General features: G+C 40.2%; 1 protein-coding gene across 4 annotated transcripts in view; it reads right to left on the reverse strand.

The window, feature by feature from the left end:
• GRIA3 (glutamate ionotropic receptor AMPA type subunit 3) overlaps positions 1-12830 on the reverse strand; it is a 142376-nt gene that overhangs the window by 61765 nt on the left and 67781 nt on the right. The window lies entirely within an intron of this gene.

Consider the following 12830-nt stretch of genomic DNA (forward strand, 5'->3'; position numbering starts at 1 on the left):
TGTGTTTATTAACCTGTACCAGCACAGCAGGGCTGGGCAGGCTCCAAGTTGTACAGGGAGTTCCCTACAAGAACCCTGGCCAAGTCTTTTCATGTATGAATGTCTAAAGTTAAATCCCCAAAGTTGTAAGTGGTGACCTTCATTGCCTTTTGACAGGCTCCAAAAGACCTGAAAACCTGTCATTTCTGGTGCCTCTAAATGGATACATCTGACCTTACAATGTTTTGTCAAAATTGCCACTAAATGTTATGTTGCACATTCCATAAAAGCAACATCTCCTGCCCTGGCTGACCTCACTTGGGCATCTCCCTGTACAAACAGTCATTAAATGGAATTGCTAAGGGGCAAGAGGGCAGCAGGATGAACTCAGCAGCTGGATTCTCTGAGGGTAATGGGGAGCAGTGGAGGCAGCACTGTCTGGCAAGCCTGAACTCTGCCATCCTGTGTGCTTCCCCCACTCCAGGAATCCTGTGTTTTTGCAGAAGGAAGGAAAACAAACACTTCCCATGTCTACACAGAGGGCACCTGGCTCACCAGCAATGCCACTTGTGCAAAACCGTGCCCGTGCCTTCAGATTATAACCTCAGAAACATCCGTCCAGTCCCACAGCCATCAAATGGAACAACATCCACCAGTAAAATTTAATTTATAATTGTGATGGCTGCATGCATGTCAGGACATAATCCATTCTACCCAGGACTGCTGGGTTAAAACCAGTAAACATAATAATAAACAATCATTATTGCAGTATATGTCCTTCAAGGAGCTCAAGCAAACAGATGATGCTTTTTGATGAACCATCTGAAAATCTATACATAACCATACAAAGTTACTCCATGATCAGAGAAACACACTCCAAACACCACACTTTAAAAGAAAACATAACCATTTAACATCTTTGCTAAAAACAGATGACATTTGAGTCACTGACTTTAGATATACTGCTGAGCCTGCTCAAGTTCTTGATTAAATTATTAAGTTCCTAATTGCCTCTTTGGGTAGTATTGTCCTTAATAGACACCATTTCCTTTAAATTCACATTTAATTCTGTAGGAATTTGCATACTTCCAGCAGCCTGAAAATAAACTGTTGTACAGGTCCTCTTGAGAACTGTATGTACACTCTGTTGGTAGAAAGCATCTGCTTTCCTACACTCACATTTGTTTTCTGTGGAAATGTGCAGGCTTCCTTCAGATCATCTGGTGTGCATGCTATTTGCATACTGAATTCTCTGTACATTTTAATTTCACCTTAAAGGCAGGTCAGAGACAAAAAACTTAAGAACAACAATTGTGGTTTTAAGCTTAACAACAAATAAGAAATCTTTTACGTTTCTATGCAGAAATATGTTTATTTAAGAGAAAAATATCACCACAGATGAAGTCAGAGGCTGTAAGAAAAACATACATGGAACTGCTACAGGCCTCAGGAGCAACACTGCAAATAGGAAATGTAGGACTCATTAGCATAGATCAGACTCAACTTTCATCTCATCTGTTGTCATGTCTTCAAAATGACTCTGTTTATTAAACCTTTGAGAGGTCCAACGTACTACAGTCAAGCTGTAATTCATAAAGCATCTTTCAGAAGTGACCTGACAGCATTTCTATTCATACAATCAACCACATTGGCTCATAACTATTGAACTGGATCTTAACAATGTGTTTAAAATTCACAACACACTACACAGCTGTCCTAAATCTTAACAAGTACAACTCTCCTCCTCCCTCACTTTCCACCCTGCACCAACTGTCCAGCATGTTGAAGGGAGCTGCTGGATTAGCAAGCCCAGCAGAAACAATCACAGACATGTGTTACTCCCAGGGGAGCCAAGTGATGGATAAAGCTTTTTTATGAAGAAGGAAAACAGAAGTATAACAGCATAACAGGAGTATAACAAATAAATCTCATCAACTGCTGATATATTGTGAAGCTTATACAGAAAGTGGGATATTGAATAGTGGTGGTGAATAGAAAGCCAGGATTACAGGGCAAGGATTTCACAGAGCTACATGTCTTTCGTAAGTTTGACTTCCAAGACTTAATATTGCTTTCACCTTGACTGAAAGAAAAGCTTATAAGATTTTACACTGAACAAAGGAGAAGAGAAAAAAATAGCTGGAAACCATAATGAATAATTCAGATTTCTGATCCCACATAATTCTTGCTTTGTAGATAAAAAGATCATAATGTCAGGTTTGATATAGAATCAAATAAAGTTTGTATTTTTAATTAACTCTTTATATATTCCAAATTAATTGAGAGAACATCTAGAGGGAACATAACTAAAATGTATCTGCTTTCAAAATAAAAGTAAAATCAGCTGGTCAGCAGCAGGCTTACTTGAAGTCCAGACCTATATGCCCGATTGACAAATTAAATCACCATTGGCAATTTTACTTTTCCTTCTGCCTAGGGGAGTTATTTTTTGAATGCAAGCATAAAGACAATTGTCTTTCCACTGCATCAGTCATAATTACAGCAAGTAGGCAACTACAAATTTTTAACTTTTCAGATTTTTCCTAAATTTTGGAGGATAGAACTAAAGCTATTAACTGGCTAATATTAAGTTGGTATGAACCACTGTGGCATTTCTAGAGCAATAATGACAATTCTGTCATGAGGACACCCATGTCTTTCCTGCACTGGTGAGCTCAGAATTGTACACAGCTCTTCAGATGCAGTCCCACCATTGCAGAGTAAAAAGGAAGAGCCACCTCTAGTGACCTGCTGACCATGCTAATCCAGTGCAGCCCAGGATGCTGTTGGTCTTCTTTGCTGTGACAGTACAGGGCTGGCTTGTGGTCAGCTCGACTGCCAGGACCCCAAGATCCTTCTCTGCAGAGCTGCTTTCCAGCCAGGGAGCCTCTACCCGGTCTGTACTGGTGCCTGGGGTTGTTCTTTTTCAGGTGCAGGGCTTTGCACTTCCCTTTGCTGAACTTCATGAGGTTCCATTCTTCTCACTTCATCAGCCTATCAAAGTATTATAGCACAACTGCTTGGTGTATCTGCACAACTACTTGGTGTATCACTCCTCTTAATTTGGTATCATCTGCAAACTTGCTGAGACTGCACTCCATCCCACAACCTTCAGATCCCTCAGAGAGAGGTTAAACAGGATTAGCCCCAGGACCCTCAGGGTACCCCAAATAGTAACTAATCTCCAGCTGGCCTCTATGTTGCTGATTACAACCCTCTAAGCCCAGCAGTTCAGTCATTTTTAAATCCACCTTCCTGCCTCTGTGGGCTTTAATTTCAAAAAGGCATTGAAAAATACAAGCTAAGAGGATATGCTTGCACTTTTACTGAGAGAAGGAGCTATCATGAATTTGGCAGCACTGAAAGGAAAACTACCATGTCCAATTATTACCTGTAAGGAGCATATCTTTCTTACACTTGAATCCACTGCCATCTGGTCAGTGTAGTCTGACCAGGATGTCAGACCAAAGGACATATTATCCTTTATTTACAAATGAGAAAATAAATAAAAAAAAACTAGATCACAAAAGTACAGATTACCTCATCTACAGCTTGAAACCACAATATTTTATGAGTCTATTAGATCTTTCCATAACATAAAATACTGATGCTGACAGGCAGTATTGCCACAAAGAAGGTCTGAATTTTTTACTGTGCTTTTCATACCTGACAAGTGGAGAAATATGCCACTTTAATGGAATGACAGGCAGAGATCTGACCTGCTGTAATGTGTCTTTCCATTTTGACCATATCTGGGAACAATGAGGCAGTGTTAACTCTAGAGCTCTTCTTCCCTATGTTTTAGTAAAACAGTAGTAAGCAAAATGAAATTTCCCACAAGATCAGAGTTAAAAAGTGTTTTGTTGTTTTTATTGAGGTTATTTATACATTAATTGGTGTTCCATTGTTACAAAAAGCCTACACTTAAAAAAGAATCTACTGTTTTTCAAGTGTACGTGCACGTTTCTGAGGACAGGAGAACTTAGCTACCCCCAGTTAGACAGTAATATGCCTTTACACCTCACTATAGAAATATAATTATGACACCTTTGCCTTCAAAGCAGTGAGTAAATGTCAGAAGTGATCACACACAACTCTTTCTTTCCCACAGCAAACAAGCAAAACTGATAAATGGACTCAGGGATAAAAAAATTTTAACAGTGTCATCAGGATGAGCTCTCAGTGTTGATTGCACTTCATGGGAACAGAGGGATATCAAGCATAGCAACAACTGTCTGGCAAGCCCAAATTGTTGTGGAGCACACTGTCTTCTCACCTGGCTAGCAGGTCAGGTGTTTTCTAGCTCCTAGCCCTATTGAAAGCATTTCTGTTCTGAGGATGGAGTTACTTGAAGCTTATCTCAGACCTGAGCAGCTCCTACTTACATTGGATTGAATGACTGAAAAGCTGTGCCTGGTGATGCAGCACCCTACTGAACCAGTGCTACCAGCTCAATTGTCTTCAGGACAAAATGAAGAAAGGAGAGGAACAGAGTATCAGGGTGACCATCCAATTAGTTCAATGAAACCGAAGGCAAGGCCCAAAGAGTTGTCAGGATGTTAGCAAGATGTTTAACCTCTCTTGAGTGCCATCTGCAAGTTCTGCATCTCAGTTCTGTTCCTACCCCTCAGCAGAAGGAGGAACTTCTGCAGCACTGCAGAGTCCTCCCCCTGGCCTGCTGCCCCTCCTGCAGACCCTTCCTGCACTGGGGGAGCTGCCTATGGGGTCTGCAGCCATGACACTGCAGTTCTCTGCCTCAGTGCACTACAAACAGCGCTGCAGGAGTCACCTCCTGGAGTGTCAGTGACCGTGTGAGCAATGGACAGTAGTACACCATCATTCCTCACTGTGTTTGCTCTGCACAGGTCACCTCTTGTCATGTAAACTTTCCAGACAGGAGTAGGAAAAACAGGAGGAGAACAGAAAATGAAACTTCTGTGGGAACAGGACTTTCTTCATCTAACCAGATACCACAGTAAAAATAAGATCCCTTGTAACCCCAGTAGCTGAATTTTACTGTAAGCTGGCAAAGCCCTCTCACCTGTTTTCCAATTTACACACAAGCCTCTGAAGGAAGACCATATTCCCTTTGAGGATTATAAACAATAGACAAGGTTCAATGTTCTCTCAGTATATTTATAAAAAAGGGCTTTTTTGAGTCATGATTTTGACTCTTATCACATCAACACCATCAGCGCCAATATATGAGGAACCACAATCTCGGGGGACAAAAGATACATCCCAGCTACTGGTGGTCTGTCACTGCCAAACAAGTGATGCCTGCCCTGCCTTTAATTCTGCACAGACAAAACCATTTCCATATTCTGCAGGAGCTGCTTCCCTCACACAAAGGGTCAAAACCTTGTGACTGTAACTGTAGTGCAAACCCAGGGAAGGCAATTTATCTCTTCACTTGGTATTAATGGGACAGGAATCTGGCCACCAGGGATAGTGATGCTGTAAAATATGCAGTAAACAATGATTTCATTTATATGAAGAATGAGTACTATATTAAATTTGAGTTAAATATTAAATGAAGAATGTGTTAAATATTAAGATGAAGATTCCACACACATATTATTTGTTGGAGATAAAAAATAACTGAATATATATTTCAGATTAATTCATCCACCATTTCAGAGCTTTCCTGCTCTTTAGAGAATGTCACAAATCCACACAGTCCCAATTGATGCATTTTGTATTTTTGTGCAGTACATGGACCTAAAAATTTCACTTATGCTACTGCCACCTTACACATTTGTGCCTACATTTTATAACCAAACCTTCACTTTTTTCAACAGCACAATACAAAGATCATTTGTTTGGGCATATAAAACATTCTTCAAACAGCTTTTGGCTGTTCCACAGTGAATCTCTCACAGGAGATCCTCTCCTAGAGAACCGGAATCTCCTAGAAGGAGAGGACAAAGATGTGCTTGGAGGAAGCAGGGAATTGATGCCTCTGAAGCACTTCATTAGGTTTTTCCCCCTCTGGCTCCCTTCTTGTGTCCTTCTTTGCCTTGCCTCTCTCCTTCATGATAGTCACATCAAGAGTGAAATTCTGCTTTTAGGCCATCTCCAGAGAGATGGTGGTTGTACATGTTAGTCCTTGGAGGGTAATGAAATGCAACATCTGAAAGATGTGTTGTGCTCCATTCGCCCTCCATATGGCTACAACTTCTTTTCCTATAACTAATCTGACATTTGCTGATTGAAGACTGTGTAGTGGAATACACATTTAATTTGTGCATAAAAGGTTACATTAGAAATTATTTAAAAAAAAAAGTATGAACTGCAACATTGGTTCTGAGGGCATGATACTTTCCCCTAATTTCTTTCACTGTGCTGACAAAATCTTCTGTGCCTTGAAAAAATTTTCTTAAACTCATTTCCTTGATATGACTTAGCAATATTGTCACATTAATTGATCTGTTGGCACAATTATTGTTAAAGGACATATTCGACTGCAAAACGTCGGATCAAAGAACTCAGAGATGAAGAGTTTTATGATCTCTGGTAACTGCCATTCATAATCACAATTATTTACTCTTAAACAGAATAAAATTCATCAAATAAACTTTCTATCAAAATTTCTTCTTTGTTCAGACAGACAAAACCAGTGTTACATCTCTCAGGACTGCATCTCTCTTCACAATTCACGTCCTTCAATACAAAGACCTTCATGTCAAAAATAGTCAAAATTTAAACTCCTTTCATCACTTGAAGCTAGCTCACTAAAAACATGATCAGATACAAAGGGCTGTTACAACCAAAACAAAAATTCTTTGTGCCATATGAGAAGGATACTGAAAATTGCTGAGACCTTTCCCCCTTATTTTGCCAAGATACCTTCATGAAAAGATACTTGTTCCCAGACAACTTCTTTGAAGAGATGTGTCATAAAATTTTAAATAGTGAATTCTTTAGATTCTTGAGTAAGGGTAATGAACTAAAAATCCAGTTGTGTTCTGGAGGAGTTTTTTTGCAGCTGTATTTATGGGAAGCAAACGAGTTATTACATACATTACTCTGCAGCAGTGGTTTTCACACACAGGTAATTTTAAGGAGATAATATTTAAATTATCTATGCTGTTCTAGTATATTTTTTGAGAAATATCCTCCTTCGAGAAATGATCATGAAAGATGATTTAACATTCAAGGAAGTTCCAGCACTTTTTCAAGCCTCTGTAAAATCCTAGGTTCTTATGAAATTTAAATTTCACCTAAAATTTCCCATGGAGGCTTTAGATCTCACAGAAATCACAGATAAGTTGCTTTCCTAGCAACATTTGTAGTTACATTTCCTTCAATCTACAGTGCAGCCAGCTCCAGTCCTGTATAACATGGTCCCACCATCCCCACTTCCAGCTTCCCCATGGCCTCTCTTTCCTTTTGCTGCCCCCTTGCTCTCCAGCAGCTGTTGGAGAACTATAAGTCCATATCAGGTAGATCAAAACCACCACTACCAAAGCTGACTTCTAGCTTAGTACTTCCCTAAATTTCACAACATCTGAAGTCACTTTCACAAAGATTGCTAATAATAGTAATATTACATTTATTCTCAGTTGTCCAAACCTTCAGCAGAAGCCAGCACTGTCCCACAATTTAATGGTGCATCCACATCCCTAATAGGCAGCTCTTTAGTGCGCTTTGGACCATGTGCCCAAACCCTGTGGCACAGGAGACACCCAACTGTCCCTTTTGGCTTTCAGTTCCATGAAACTGTACATCCAACACCCTTCAGAGCACACCCTTGCAATCACAGACGCACATAAACAATGCTTGTTTCTTCTTTTCACATCCCACAGCATAAACTTCTTCAGTCTTAGCTGCTCAAAATATAAAAGGGTCTATATTCACTGGGGGAAGAAAGGAAGAAATTAGGTAAACTGAGTCACACAGTTTTCATTTTAAAAACACACACATTTATCATTTTCTCTGTGCTTCCCATCAGCATGTCAGAGTAAAATCCCAGTGTTATTCTCTGGAATTGGACAAGAGTCCTTGGATAAAGAATTCTGCTTATATAAACTATTACTGCATGTCAGGATCACTTCAAACTATTATTTGGATATAACCCAGAAGTGTCGCAGTAATTCAGCCCCAGTGCTCACACGAGAATTTTTTGGAAGGGGTTCTGTACTGCAGAGCACTGCTTTCAAGCAGACCAAAAATACTGAATAGTAGCCATTCTTTTTTTTTTTCCCTTTTTAAGCATTTCCTTTCCTTTTCAAATGCCCTACAAAATTTAGAAAAAATAGTGCAATCTCCTCTAGGAAAGACAAGGTTACTTTTTCTTATTTTTTATTATAAATAGCATTTTACTGTGACTGGAATTGCACTCAATTTGCTTTTTTCAATGCTTTCAAAGAGTCTGAAAGGTTTATTCTGCTTCACTATAAGCAGCACTCTGCAGTATTCCCATATAACTTGGTGCATAAACCATGAACTGAAAAAGATTATGAAGGGTTAATTTATTTTTACTAGATTTTTATGCAGCAGGGCTGCCTGTTTTACTCATATGAGGTAACAGAGATACAGCAATATTTTTCTTTTCTGATTCTTTACATGCATTTTCCCAGGATAGAAGATACTTAATGTATTTTTTAAGTGTCTATGTATATTGTTGATAGTTTTATTTATTACACATTTTGGAAGACAGAGCTTACAATAATATATACACCATTATACCTCTGCATGCATGCCTATGGTGTGACACGAACAAATTTAATTTAGTAACATGGGCTTTTTTTAAGCCATGGAACATTAGTTTTCTCTAAAATTATAACACTGCTTTCCACCTCACTGGTTGGATTCTGTGGGGTAAGTTTGTATTTGAGTTGAGTTGATTGATGGGCCTGATTATCTATAAAAATAATCCAAGCTCCCCCTGATGTCTTAAATCTGGTCCCCAGAGGCAGGTGGAATTGCACAGCTAAGAGGGGTTAAGAGACAGGAGTCCCATATGAATGTCCAACGCCAGCAGTGAGAGCCTGGACTGGGATGTACTCTGCCATAGAACGCCTGATCCAAACCCAGCTGGAGCCTGCAGCAAGCACAGCACAGCTCTTGATCACTCACTCCTCTGGAGCTCACTTCTGGGGATGTCTCCCCACAAGTCTGTAGCTGTGAAATCCCAGGGTGTTCCAGACTGCACCACCAGCTCCTGGGCTCAAAAAGCCCAGGGGAGCAGCCCCCATTCTGAAAATCTGAACTGCACTGTAACTGTGCTCTATGAGATGCACTTGGGAACACCTTGGTCCATGAGGGGCCCTGGAAAGCCCCAGTGGTTCCCCTCCTCCCCCAGATACGTGATCCATATCACACTGAAGCCATTAATCCCAGCTTAGTGAGCTGTGAACAAAAGACACACACTCTTGTGCAGCTTTTCTTTTACTTCTTTCCTTGTAAATGAACTGATGAGACACCAGAACTATCGTGCTGTCTCTGGTGATGTACAAGGCCTGTTTGCACAGTGGTACTGTGCTATCACTATTCATTTTGATAGTGTGTTTCCTTCCTCTCCCTGCAGTTGGTTCATCTGAATTGTCACCAAGATGGTTGGTTGCCTTGGAAACTAATTAAGGAAAGGCTTTGGTTAGAAGCAGAGTTTCAAGCATTAAACTATTTGAGAGACAGATGCAGAAATTAAGGTAATGTCTGCTAAGATGAAAGGGCTTATCCTTTATGTAAAAGGAGAAAGAACCACATTTAAATGCCAGGACTGAAACAAAGCAACTTATATACAAACTGATTTTTAAAGCCTGGAGGAGATGACTGAGTGAGTGGTTTGAAAATCAGTAAGGAGCTTAGAAGAGGTGATAAAGATTCCCAAAGCTGGGAAAGGTGAGGGTCCACAAGGGTAACAACCTGAGCAGCTCACACAGTGTGGACACAGGCTCAACAGTGAGTGGGACCCTCAGAGGGCTCAGGGCAAAGACATGCATCATTTCTGTGCACTGAAAAGCTGCATAGAAAGATGAGCTATGCAGCAATTTGGGCTTTTACAGCTACCTATTAACTGAAGTTCAAAGCAAATACAATCTCTGTATGAGCACGGTGATATCAATTTAAATATGATCTTCAGGATAACGGTTGACTCTGTACTTGCAACAGCATAACTAAACAAAGATTTTGGTTCTCTGTACATTTAATGGCAATGCAGAAGTTGCCATGTAAGTATGACTGTAACAGCATAACAGAATACTACAAATATTGTGGTAAAAATATGCAAAGTATTACAAGCAGATGCATGTGTGTGCATTGACATGTGCATAAATAGCCCATAAATTATCATAAAACATAAAATGAGTGACTGTTACAATCACAGAAAAATAAAAACTAATGCTGACTTCAGGTTCATACACCACTGGCACAAGAAACAATAGTTGCTTGGCAGCAAGCTTCCACATTCACAGGGAGATGTTTCTGGATTAATTATTATTACTACTGATCAGATACATTTAAAACTGTGCTTTAATGTCTTTTGAACACTTTTAAGCTTTGTGTGCCATTACTTCAATCATTCTGCAGAATGACTAATAACACTCTGATAAATTCCTGTCATTTAGAACCTGGCTTGTTTTATGAAATCTGGATGATGGCTTTGGAGAGACATTCCTTTTTACAAGCTAGAAATTCTTTCCTCAGGTATGTGTGAAATGTGCTGTATGTGGGGCAATTAACCCAAGATGTTACTGTCTCTGCTTTAGCAATTCATCTCCTGCCCTTTATGAGTTTCTGCTGACAGGAGCAGGCCCTTTAAGCAGATACAGCTGTCACTTTTGACTTATCCCCATTCTCACTCTTCTGCTGGCCACCTCCTGAGGGTGTCTGACCTAAGTAATTCCCCTTTCCTCCCCATGTGTCCACACGGACTTGGGAGCAGCTGAAACTCTCTGGGTGTGAAGAGAAAGAAGTGACCTTTCATTCTCCTTTACATCCTGGTTTCAACAATACTCATGGGTATCTAATGAAGAAATGTCCTAAATTTTAAGTTTCTAGTTCATTGGAAATGTAAAAATGAACTGTACCAGTTTCAGTGTGATGTTACACAACAGTCTACAAAGAAGATACTCTCTCGGAGCCTCAGCTGAACCCCACTGCTCCACACAGAAGATAAAATCAGCCTGTGACACAGCTGTGGCCCTGAGCCCTGGAGAAGGGGACAGGCACACTGCTCTGGAGGGGCTGCTCGGAGCAGTGCAGTGCCTTCAGAGGACATGGCATTGCTGGGCTTCAAAAGCAAAGCAGAAGCTGAAGCTACTCATGGCTCTGCTTCAAGTGGCCCTCTGGATTTGTAGGCAATTGTATTTTAAATTGCTATGGAGAACACAGGCAAACCCCCCCCCTCCCCAGACTATCTGTTTATAATGGAACACATAAAGCAGGAAGTTTACATGACAGCGGTCTTGAATTTTTTCAATTACAGTTTTCACTATTGTTATTTTTAATGACTGTTCATCAACCCAATACTGCAGTTCTGTGTTTATTCTTATGACCCCCTAAATGTGAAAGCTGCTGTGCAGTGAGCTCACTCTGAGATCTGAGTAGCTCTGCAGGGAGATGCAGCTGGGGCTGTACTGAAAACCTGCACACCTCCATCCTAATCTCAGAATTTCAGACTTGAAGGTCGTCATAGTTAGTGTGAGCACAGGACAGAGTTCAGGCAATCAGATTACCCTTCTTAATCCCAAAGAGGTTTCACTTTAAGTTGTCTTTGACAGTCTGGCTGTCATTGTAAAACTTTGGGGACTGCATTCTCTGCTGTAATATTGCTTTTGCTTTGTGAGATGCCTTCACTTAATACAGACACTGCCTTGGAGCCTAACCTTCATGACTAAGTTTGGAGATAGCATCCTTTTGATAAAAGCATGCAGGCTCTGGAATAAACAGGTCTTTTGTAAAGTTTCACCATTTTGATTCTGAATGGAGTTTCTTCCTCCTCGTTTGCCCTCAGGAGATTTTCTTCTAAGTGGACATAAAGCCACTCTGGTCTGAAATACAGCTTATTATCCTGAGAATAAGAAAAACATATTTCTTAACTCAAAAGCATGTCTCTAAATACCTGGTTGAACAGGCTAAGGCTTACTGTTAGCTCTCAGAAGAAAATGTTCTTCTGTTTATGAGAACAAAATTTTATATCTATCTGTGAAGAAATACAGAATATTTTAGCATCAAGGGACAAGAAGTGTGGGGAGCTTATGAATTTTGCATGATATAAGTGTTGCTATCTGTATGCCTGAGAGGCCAGTAGATGATTGAATTGGATATAGTTTTGTTGTGCAAGGGGGATATAGATCCACATGCTCAGTGGTTATGGAACTACAGGGCAGGTGAACAAACAGATGGCAATTTACAGAATAACTACTGATTTCTCGGCTTCCCTCTATTCTACAGCTGAAGAGGTTAGAGCAGGGTATCCACCTCCAGGACAAAATATAAGTCTCATCACAAAATCTTCTGAATGGGGAATGAAAACAAATCAGCCTACAGTATGAAATTTGGCACAAAATAGGTTACTCAGGCAGAGTAGGAGCTGAGGTTCCCTCTTTCCCTGACCTTATATTCACAGCTGGGAAGATCAAGTATCAGAGCCCTGAGAAGAGAAATACTTCATATGACAGGTCTTGGAAATGTAGGGACTCACACACACGTGCCATATGCTAAAGGCATACAGAATACTCAAGGTCACTGACTCACTGGAGGAAGGTACAGAATATTCCAGAATGACCTGAAGTCTCAGAAGAAAATCCCCAGATGTGTAATTGTCTTTGGATGAGCCTGAATTTTTGGAAGATATATAGACCCTGGTCTGAACTGGTTGAAGAAAGGATCAAAGGAAGAGAAGT

The sequence above is a fragment of the Molothrus aeneus genome, chromosome 14, assembly GCF_037042795.1.
Source record: "Molothrus aeneus isolate 106 chromosome 14, BPBGC_Maene_1.0, whole genome shotgun sequence".
NCBI lineage: Eukaryota > Metazoa > Chordata > Aves > Passeriformes > Icteridae > Molothrus > Molothrus aeneus.